Raw genomic sequence first — 11,219 nt, 5'->3', positions numbered from 1 at the left:
CTCTTTAATTTACGTTCATATGCGGGTAAATTTTTTTTTTCTTTACTTTAATCCTCAGGTTCTTAACATGTTATGTTGTTACACTAATATCATATCTTGCTATTACTTTAAGGATTCGGATGTCAAACTAGTGCCCGAAAACTTGTCTTAACTTATTACAGTTCGTTGTACTAAGACAATGGTTGTAATATCTTCTTCTTAGAACTGAACATACATACTAGTATTCTATATTACATTAATCTGCAGCGGGAAATTGTTTTCTAAGTGAGCGTAGTAAAGACCACTCCCGTGTACCCATGACATTTTCGTCACCCTTGCCTCCGCCTGTCCATCAAGTAAACCACTATATGACTGGCTGCTTACCTTTGTTACCTGCACACGAGTAAACTGATGAGCTAACGCTCAGCAAGTATAAACATGCATACATCATAAACTAATAAAAATTACATTAAGAGTTATGATGCAAATATGCTCGTGTGAAACATGCTTTAAACTGCTTTCTATCTTTCTGTTCTTACTTCTGTGGGCCTGGACCCCTGCTTACTGTCTGGTCTAGTCAGAATCTCTACTCTTTGAGATTTTCCTCCCTTGCGGAGGCCGACGACCCGTCAGTCTTTTACTTTACTGGTCATTTCTTACTGTCTGGTCTAGTCGGAATCTCTACTCTGTGAGATTTTCCTCCCTTGCAGAGGCCGACGACCCGTCAGTCTTTTTCTTTACTGAATGATATGCAACGTTTCTCTACGTGCACATGATAACATAAAATGCATAATACTTCTTGCATACTTTAACTGTGCATAAAGGTAACCATATGTCGCCCTTTTGCAATCTAGAGCACTAAGCCCTCCAAACACGTATAATCACATGTAATCACATAGACTTAGGAACATAAATAAATTCATAATTCTAAGTCTAATTACTGCTTACTCGAGTCCAGACAAACATATATGTCTATACTTACCGTTAATCCGCTAGGATTCCCGCTTGCTGGAAGTTCTTTCTCGTTGCTTCGGCTCTCGTGCCAAAACCTGTTTCATGGAAATAGGTATTAACCGCTTATTCCAAACATCAAAATTTCTCATACTTGGATTCCTAAATCCAAATTTCAACTCATTTTTGAACTTAACCCCTCTAGGCTGAATTCTAGCTCAAGAGGCAAATTACACCTATTTATGTATCTCGGTTTCTGAATCATAATCTATTCACTTCTGAGCTTTAAAACTGTTACTCATTCTCGAGAGTCGAATTCTTAACTCAATACTTACTAACTAGGTTTTTAGAAATTTCGGTAGAGTTTCGCCTTATTTTTTCTAGTTTCCCGAGTTTTCAATAACTCGTTCTACTTCCGATTTCGGTACCTGTAGTCCAGATTCACATTCCTGAACACAAATTCCAACATAAAATGAACAACAACACTTTTTCTCCATTTCTAGGGTATTCCGGATTTTTAGTGTTAATCCAAAAAAATTTGTTCAATCGTTTCAATACTTACACATTAAACTCCTATTATAGTCCCCGACAAAACCTCGGTTTCATTTTTCAGTTTTACGAATTTTTTTCGAGATGAGTTACTATTCATCAAAACGAAAAAGCATGCAGTTTCTCATGAAAAATATGAAATCTTACCTTGAAAAGTTGAGATTCTCCGCTAGAATGCCTCAGGTTATGTTTCTACCGGACTGAACGGAAGAAATTTCAGCAAAAACGGGTGATTCCTTGATTTTCCCTTGATTTTCTCTCTTTTCTCTTTCTTTTCTCTAGTCTCTCGGCCACAATTAGAAGAAGAAGCAAATGTGGCTTCTAATGTAATCCGTAGGCCAATATAAGGCTAATATGAATATTATATTAATATTTCTAATAATATCTCACATTACTTTCTAAAATTAAATTAGAAAAATTACTTTAATTCCCATAATTAAATTTTACTAATTCTAGTTAAGTTTAACACTTAATTTAAGTGGTTCCATGTTCCCCACATTTTTCTTGTCGAGACCAAACTTTCTGTTTTTCAAAACGAGTCTCTTTCCGGTACTGATAATTTCACACTCGGTACAGGTTCTATACTGCTTTTCTGGACTGCCGAGTACCTTGGGTCAAATTTCTCATATTCAACCCATTTCTCTTTGGTATCTCAATAGTCAATTTCTTTTTCTGAAATTTTCATTTTAAACGATCCAGAATTGCCCAAAACGCGTACCCTCGCGGTACTCATTTTTTTTGCAGTTTCCCGCTTTAACTGACTCGGGAAAATTCTGTTTCAGGAACTTTTACCATTTTCCTTACTTCTAATATTTCAACTCTTTTTCTAACTGGTCATTTGGTCATTTACCAAATATTTCAGTTTTTCATAACTAAAATATACCCGTTAAAATTTCTAATTTTTAACCGATATTTTACTATTCACAACTGATATTTACGAATTTTCTCTATAAAAATATTCGTATTATAACTTTACACTTTTCGGGTGATTTTACCCCGTATATAAAGTTTCTACATAACACTTTCCTAATTACATCAATATTTCTACTACTTTCTGTTGTGGGAAGAATTACGGTCAAATACCAGACTGTCTGAATTTGACTTAAAATTTTCCCGGTCATTACATATAGTCACTAATTGGAGGTTAAAATTGAAAGATACCTTCATGTATGTGCGTGTTTATCGTTATTAATTCTGGAGAAATATTACAATCTAGTGGGAGATTGTTAGAGAGATTGTAATATGTCTTGATCAAGATCACAAGTTGTTTGAGTATTAAAACATGAAAACTCGTGTTAAAGGGACTTCAAATAGTTACAGCAAACAAACTGCTTTGATTCAGCCAAACTGGCTGCAGCCGAAATGTTTGCATGTCTCGGGTCTGTTTGCGGCTGCAACATCCGTTGCAGCGGAAATTATGCAGAAAACAATGTTTTCATGAGTTTATGTGATCTAAAACATTTCGAACCATTACATTCATTGGTGATATATTTTCATACATATTTGAATACCAATTATATAACTATTGTAATAGGTGTATTAAACCATGAAAATATACCTTTACATTAAAAATGTACCTTTATGTGAATAGTTGTAATGTTTAAAGATGATGCATTCATTCATGAAATGATACCTCTGTCTTTATTAATTCTTTAAAAAATTTACAGATTTAATTTATGTTAGGAACTCAATATTATTGCTAGATGTTATGTTTAAGGGTTTGTTATATCTTGGGGGCAATGTGCCATTAAAACTCATTAGCAAATTTTGAGAAGTGAAGGTAAATAAAATCATAAATGAAAGTATTACTATATGCCTCAAACTCTATCTTATTTTTTGCATTATTTTCACCCTCTACATTCAAATTTTTCAACACTTGAGTCATGCTTTATTTATTAGCATCCAGATAATACAAAATTAATTTAACATAAACCATATTCAATAAACCGTCTAGAGGTATGATCAGATCGTCATTTATGTTACCACATATATTACGACCGTACAATATTTTTTATGGCCTATGGTAAAATTTACGGTCCCGTTCATTTTATTAAAATTTATGGTCTCGTTCATTTTATCGATTTGAGTTTAGAATTTAAATTTTATTATAATAAAAACTCTCAATCACATTTAACTTTTTTACTATAATAAAAAATTTTCACATAAAATTATATTTTAATTCAAATTAAAAATTTAAATAAACAAATTGAAAGACCCTACCTTATTCCAACAAAGTCGAGCAAAGATATTATTGGACCGCTGTCTCCACGTACACATTTTTTTCCCCCTCTTAAAGAAAAGGATTCCCACATACACATTTATTAATTGAGAAATGCGCATTGCAATTTTCCCGACACATGCACCTGAAACAAACTGAAAACCAAAACAGTAGTCAGACAAACAAACAGACACACACAACTAGAGAAAAAGAAGTCCTCACATGCTTCTAACTTCCTCTTCCTCGTATTTAAATTCCCTCTCTCTCCGACTGTCCCTTCACTATACAAAACGACATGTCGTCTGAAATCTCGTCGACGAGAAGCACAGCAACAACAGCCCTGAGCGAGATTTCCGAGGCCGACTCCACCTTCCGTCTTGGCCTCGATCTCGTCTCCGCGGCCAGACGGAATCTCTCCTTCCTCAGAGCCGTCTCCGACTCCCACTGGCTTCACCACAAACCAACTCTTCTCGAGGCCATTCGAAGGTCAAACCTTTTTCTCTCAGTATTGACCTTTTTGTCGTCAAAGTAATTCTGATCCGATGGTCGTGGGTTTTGGTTGCAGGTACAATGAGCTCTGGATGCCGTTGATTGCTGATCTGACGGTGGGGTCGTGTTCGACGGGTTCTGCTCCTCCGTTGTTCTCCCACCCGTTGATGTCGAGTGGGTCTGGTTCTGCCACACGTTGAATCCGGTCAGTGTCGTTTGGTTGCTGAGAAAGTACTTAGAAACAAAAAGAATCAAACTATTTCTGGGTTTCTCTTTGTTGGGAATAATGGGAAAAAGATTCAACCTTTTGATGTTACATGTTATCAACTGTTTATGACATGAAACTGTAGCACTAATCAAATAATTTTCTGACATTTTTTTTTTCTAAATTTTCTCAGGTTCGTTATAGGGAATACTGTGAATCGAAATTCTCGAAACTCATCGGAAAACCTGCGATTTTTGGCGAAGAGAATGAGGAGTACGCATTAATGAGGTGCAGAGAAATCTGGGTGAGGAAGTACCCGAATGTGCCGTTTGAGAATGAAGTGGATTCGGGTTTTTCCGACCCGGTTATGGTCGATGGAGAGCTGTTTATGGAAGTGAGCAAGCAGAGATATTTGTACTCCAAATTCTCAGAGCCGTACAGGTCGGAGGTTGTGTATCTGATAGCTGCAAGGCAACGTTACAAAGAGTTTCTCTATCTGTTGCAGTTGCAGAGGTCTAGTGCAGTTTGTTGTCGTTTGGTTCCTGCCTCGGATATTCTTCTTATGTGGCTCATCCATCAAGTTTGTTCCCAACTTCTTTCTTTCCTTTTGTTTATTTTGTAAATCTCTCTCTTTTTCTTTCCTCTTATTTTCTTTTCCCTACTTCTGATGATAAGAAAATGGGCAGGGAATGAAATTTGCAAATATTTTTAAGCTTTGAAAATAGTGGGTTCATTTTTTATTTTCCTTCTCTTTGACCTGCATTCCAATATGTTTTTTCTTGATGCCTTTTTGGGCTACTGAATAGTACTTCAATGGATTTTTATACCGGTAGAACTTTATTTTGAATGGTCAAATTCATATCATGTTACATTTGATGTGATTTTGACTAACTCCAATGTTCAGAAATGTGCACCGCACACGTAACCATAAAAGTTTGTGCTTATGGAATTCTTCATAGACTTGGAGATTAGTTATTTGGTGACCCATTGAATGAACCTGAGTTTTTAATTTTTAATTTTTTTTTTTGGGTAATCGAAACAGAGTTATCCAACAGTATATGCAGAAGATTTGAAAGAGATGGATAGTGATATAGGGAAGGTGGTGAGTGTATGGGAAACAGTTAGCAAAAGAGAGGTGGAAGAGACCAAGAACCTTTGGGTGACAACATTTGATCAACCATATGAGAAAGCCGGTGGAGAAATTGGCTTCAACTTTAATGGGGTTGTACCAGTCAAGCCTCCAGTTTTCTGGGAAGTATCAGATATGGATGTCAATAGCAAATACAAGTCTATGCTACCTAGATTCTTACTTGAGGTCAGTCTATTTTAATTTCACACTTTCTTTTTGTTTAGTATAATTAAACTCTGAAAATGGGAAGAAAAAAAGGGCTTATCTTGAGAGAAAATTTGGAAGAATATAATGAGCATTCTTTCATGAATAAAGACTTTCAATAATCAGGAAATCTAATCTGCATTTTTCTTGATGTGTTTAGTGTAATCTTAAAATTCTTTTGTAGAGTTGACAGGATATGGCTGCATTGCTTAAAGCAGGCTGTAATTTACCTCATTCACTTGCTCAATAAGAGTTAAAGTGAAGCTTTCTCTAATTCTATAATGCAGGTCTGTGTGTTCGTGAGACTCAAGACTGAAATGAATGTGATGCAAGAGGATGCAAAACACGATGTGCTTCATCTCCGAATGGTAAGGTGTCATCGGGAGTTGAAGCTTGATCAAACAGTTTCCAACTTCAACAAATCATGGCAAAAAGCTTGGCATCTCTACTGCGAGTTCGGAACCAAGGGAGTTGTAGTTGAGCTTCTCAGGCTGGGTGGGTATTGCTTCAAAGCAAGTACCGTTGAAGAAACGGTTTTCTTCCACTGGAATGACTTGATTAGAGCTCCCTCTCTATCCTTGCAAAGAAAAATTGATCAACAAGTGAAGATCATTGCTTCAATAACTCCTCCGGTTCAAGCACCATACTTGTTAAAATGCGTTCCCGACCGTGTTACAGATGATTCTGGCACAATGGTGTCAGATGTGATTCTCCGAATGAATCAGAATCGTCCCCAAGAAGGCCGGTGGTTGTCACGCTCAGTTCTTGATCATGCTGGAAGAGAGTGTTTTGTTGTTCGAATGAGGTAATTATCTTCCAATTTCTTATGTTGTTTTTCTGAGAACTCCAATCCTAAACAACTGAACTAAACAAATCGAGATTAAATTAATTGTAGGGTGGGAGGTGGATTTTGGAGAAGAGGAGGTGAAGCTCCATCAGCTGTGAAATGGGAAGATAGAATTATAGAGATTCGAGAAGGTTCATGGTCTTATGTTGCTGGTTCCATTGGTAGAGCCCCTGGTATGTTGTATTCATCTAGCCTTCACTAGAATTTTACAGTTGTTCATTACTCTCTCTATATAATATATATATGTGTATATATATATATATATATGATACAGCTTGTTAGTGTCGGAGAAAACTCATTAAGAACGAATAAGAACAAACTTCAGAGTTCCTCGTTTTATTTTTTATTTTGTAGAAAGATTATGAAAATCTTTAAAGTTGGCCTGATAATTGACCAAGACACACTTCAGAGGATGTTCTAACTTATCTCATTCTCAATGTACAGAAAAACAAACAGTGAGTCAATCTTTAGAAATTTTATCATAAATGTAAAATACTTAGGATACTTCTACAAAGAAAATTGTGTTATTGTCTCTGACTTGCTCCTATGGAACCAAGTTCGAGAATATTGAGAAAAATTAGTCATTTAGAATCACTGCTGAAGAATTCCTCAAAAAGATAAGGGCTGATATTCCTTTTTAGAAATTAAATGGACTCGGTCTTATAGTAAAGGAAATGTGTGGTTTTTAAAGGAATCAGAATAGGGTCCTAAAAAAGTATATTTTTAACACTGGTTTTTCAATTTATATGTTTTGAATTAAATTTTAAACGTCGCTGCTTGTTGCCATCTAGTACAGAGAAGGTGGTAGGAACAGCAACACCAAAAGAACCATCAGAACAATGGAAAGCTGCATGGCAATTTTTGACCGGAGATGAGTTGATGGTTCGGTGGGAAGCATCGACTTCAATATCAGGCCTGAGTTTCTTTTTGAGAAACCAAGCTGCAGAATTAACGGTAGGGAAGCACTCTTATCTGTTACGAAGTACAAAGCAAGTACACATAAAACATTGATAACTATCTTTAACTCTCAGGTGAAGCTGTTGAAAGGGCGGAAAATGCAATATCAAGTGAAGAAAGTTGAGCCACGGGGCTCCAATGGAGAGTACCGAAATGGGGAAGAAGAGAAAGAGGAAGACGACGAGGAAGAGGAGGGCTTCTTGACCCTTGTTCGGTTCACAGATGACGACCCCGATGGAAGAGCAACGGCTCTTCTGAACTGGAAGCTATTGGTAGTCGAATTTATGCCCGAAGAAGATTCCGTTTTTGTGCTTCTTTTGTGCACTTCAATACTAAGAAGTATATCGGACATGAAAAAGGAAGACATGGGAAGTTTGTTGATCAGAAGAAGATTGAAAGAAGCAAGACTTGGTAGCAGGGACTGGGGTTCAGTAGTACTACACCCTTTTTCGAGTTCTTCATCTACTTCACCATATCTTCAACCTTGGTATTTAAACGCTAAGGCAGTTATGGTATCAGATGTTGCAGACCGGACCATAAAGCCTCCGAGATTAAGTTACTCGCCAGAGGAAGGTAGTGATCAGCTATACAAACGAGGGATATTTACATGAGTACATATGTGAGCAAACTTTTGTTTGCGTAATCTGCTGATTACTTCTGCTGAATAAAACTATTTTCATTAGTTGCGTAATTTTTTTCTATTGTTGCTTTGCTGGCATGTGATCTATCTGCATGTGCAGCTTGCAGAGAGATGCTACATCTAATTTTATTTTAGAAGTTTGTAATTAACTCTGTCCTGTAGATTGTTGTTTAAGACCGGATGAGAGACATAACAGAGATCCCATTGCTTAAAAGAGGGGATCTATCTACATGTGATGACACCACCAACTGAAATAGTATATTCACATCTCTCCAAAATAAACAAAAAAGAAAAGAAAAAGAAATAACAATACTTAAAGGAAAATTCTACAATAACACTTCCGTCAGATTATGGGCTAGTTTGGTAATGCTCGTAGATTATGAAAAAATTATTTTTAGCTGTGCTGAAGGAAAAAGTAACTGTTATAAAAAGCAGTTGAGTGTTTGGTAAACTGTAATTATACATGTGTTGTTGGTTCCAAAAGCAGTGTAATAGCGTTTGGTAAATTGTGATGTTGAATTACTGTGAGTAGTTAAGATGACCGTAATTAATAATTTTAAATAAATATATAAAGATCTATTATTTGATATATCACATGATCAATTTTTGATAAATTATTCTTTTTATAATGATTAATTACTAATTATCAATTATTAATTATTATTGATTAATATATTATATATTGATAATTATAATTTTATATTAATAATTAATTGAGTAATTACTATTTATTTTTTTATTTACCAACTATTTACTAATTAATAGATTATAATTAATATAATATATGAATGATATATTAATTATTAATAATTTATTTCATAACCTATTATTACTTGTGTTATTGTTGATATGTTATCTAACATATAATATAATTAGTAATTAATAATTAATTATTTAATATAACTTTGTTGATAATTATTAATTGTACTACGTTGATTCCTGCACAATCTAAATGTTAAAGTTGCATTTGGGCTGTTTCTGATTTTGATTGTAGATTCTTAAAAAATCACTTTTTATAGTTTTTATCAAACACCATTATCAGCTTCTGATGGCTAGAGATGTGATTTTGAGCTCTAAGAAGTACTACAAAACGCACCTATCAGAACCATAGTAAACATAAAGAGTGTATTTGGAGGATGGGTTCAAACCAGTGCTGAACTTTCGGGCGGCGGGCATGCCCAATGCCCGAAAATTTTCGGGCACTTCGGGCAGGCCACTCTCGCCGCCCGACCACGGTTTTCTTCGGGCATGGGCTCGGGTAGCCCGAAAATATTAATCCCCCCGACAGCCCGCCGCTGTGGAGAAGCCGTCCCCCGCCGTTCGCCGGATTTTTTTTGAATTTTCTGGCAATACCCGAAGCTGCCCGAAAACTGTTCGAATTTGTGCCCGAACTGCCCGAATTTCTGTGACTGTTGCCCGAATTTTTGTGACCGTTGCCCGATTTTTGCCCGTTGCCCGAAAAATGCCTGATTTTTTTTTACCGTTAGCCCGAAAAAATGCCCGAATTTTGAACAAACGGGTCTTTTTGCCTGAGCCCGACCCGAACTTGAATTTTACCCGAATTTTTGAACCAAACGGTCGGATTTTTTACCGTTGCCCGACCTGCCCGATTTTTGCCCAAACTGCCCGAAAAATTTGTAGCCGTTGGACCCGAATTTTTTGGGGAAAATATTTTTTTTCAACCCAAAAATTTTCCTATAAATACCCCCCCTCCCCCCAACCATTTTCCTCACCCCAAAACTCTCATTCTCTCTCAATTTCTCTTAATCTCTCTCAATTTCTCTTAATCTCTCTCAAATCTCTCTTAATCTCGCTTAAATCTCTCTCGAATCTCGATTTTCTTAAGCTCTCTCAAAGCGCTCTCAATCTCTCTTATTTTTCATAATGGCTTTTTCTGGTTATGGTGGTGATATTCCCATTGATACCCAATTCAACATCGAAGAAGGACAATATCCTAATGTTTTTCGAACGCAGGAATCGCAAACTGTGGAAAGAGTTGCTGAAGAAACTGTAAATCTGACCCCTGGTGGACGTACTAGAGGTCGGGGACGCAATGGTGGTGGCACAAGTGGCCGTGGAGGAGAGGCAAGCGGTATTGCTAGTGCAAGTGTTGCAAGGTCTAAGAAGAAATGCAAGCGCACCTCAGCAGTTTGGGAGCACTTCAACACATTCGAGGACGTCGACAATAACGGTAACATTAAATACGTAGCTCAATGTAAATATTGTGGTGAGAAATTACAAGGTAACACTATTCACGGCACTACACACTTAAGAAGGCACTTTGAAAAGTGTCTTCAAAAGCAAGGAGGCGAAGCTGATCTCCGCCAAATGCAATTATCGTTTGACCGCCAAACCGGCGGTCTAAGCACGTGGAAATACGATCCGCAAGTTGATCGTATGGAAATGGCACAATTAATAGCCACATTAGATCAACCACTAAATTTTTCTGAACAAAGAAATTGGCAACGTTATATTAAAATTGTACATAATCCTAATGCACAATTTTTTTCTAGAACTACTCTTAAGAAAGATGCATTAAAATTATATAAACAAGAAAAGGAAGCATTAATCAACCTTCTACACTCTACTAGGGGTTGCGGGGCGTTAACGGCAGATATTTGGTCCGCCGTTGCTAACAAGGATTATTTAGCTGTAACCGGACATTATTATAAAGGTTTTGATTTGGATAAGAGAATCTTAGGTTTCAAATGTGTTATAGGATCACATACTGCCAATTTAATATATAACACAATTTTATCTGTTATTGATGAATATAGTTTAAGAGATAGAATAATGCACATAACATTAGATAATGCAACTGCAAATACTAAAGCAATAGAACACTTTTTGAAAATGATTTAAGTTTATTCGGTAATAATGATATATTTCACCAACGTTGTGCATGTCATATAATTAATTTAATAGTAAAGTCCGGTTTAAAATCAATGTCAGGTCATATTAAAAGAATTAGAGATAACATTGCTTGGATTCAAGGTACTAATCAAAGAATACAAGATTGGTTTAGATTTCTACAAGCATGTAATCAAAATC

General features: G+C 36.1%; 1 pseudogene; it reads left to right on the top strand.

The window, feature by feature from the left end:
- The first annotated feature begins 3,906 nt into the window (after positions 1-3,906).
- On the top strand, positions 3,907-7,451 carry LOC21387455 (annotated as a pseudogene).
- The last annotated feature ends 3,768 nt before the right edge of the window (positions 7,452-11,219 follow it).

Source organism: Morus notabilis, unplaced genomic scaffold, assembly GCF_000414095.1.
Source record: "Morus notabilis unplaced genomic scaffold, ASM41409v2 Scaffold492, whole genome shotgun sequence".
NCBI classification, from domain to species: Eukaryota; Viridiplantae; Streptophyta; class Magnoliopsida; order Rosales; family Moraceae; genus Morus; species Morus notabilis.
The sequence above is the reverse complement of the archived record's forward strand: the minus strand, read 5'-3'. Positions and strand labels throughout refer to the sequence as shown.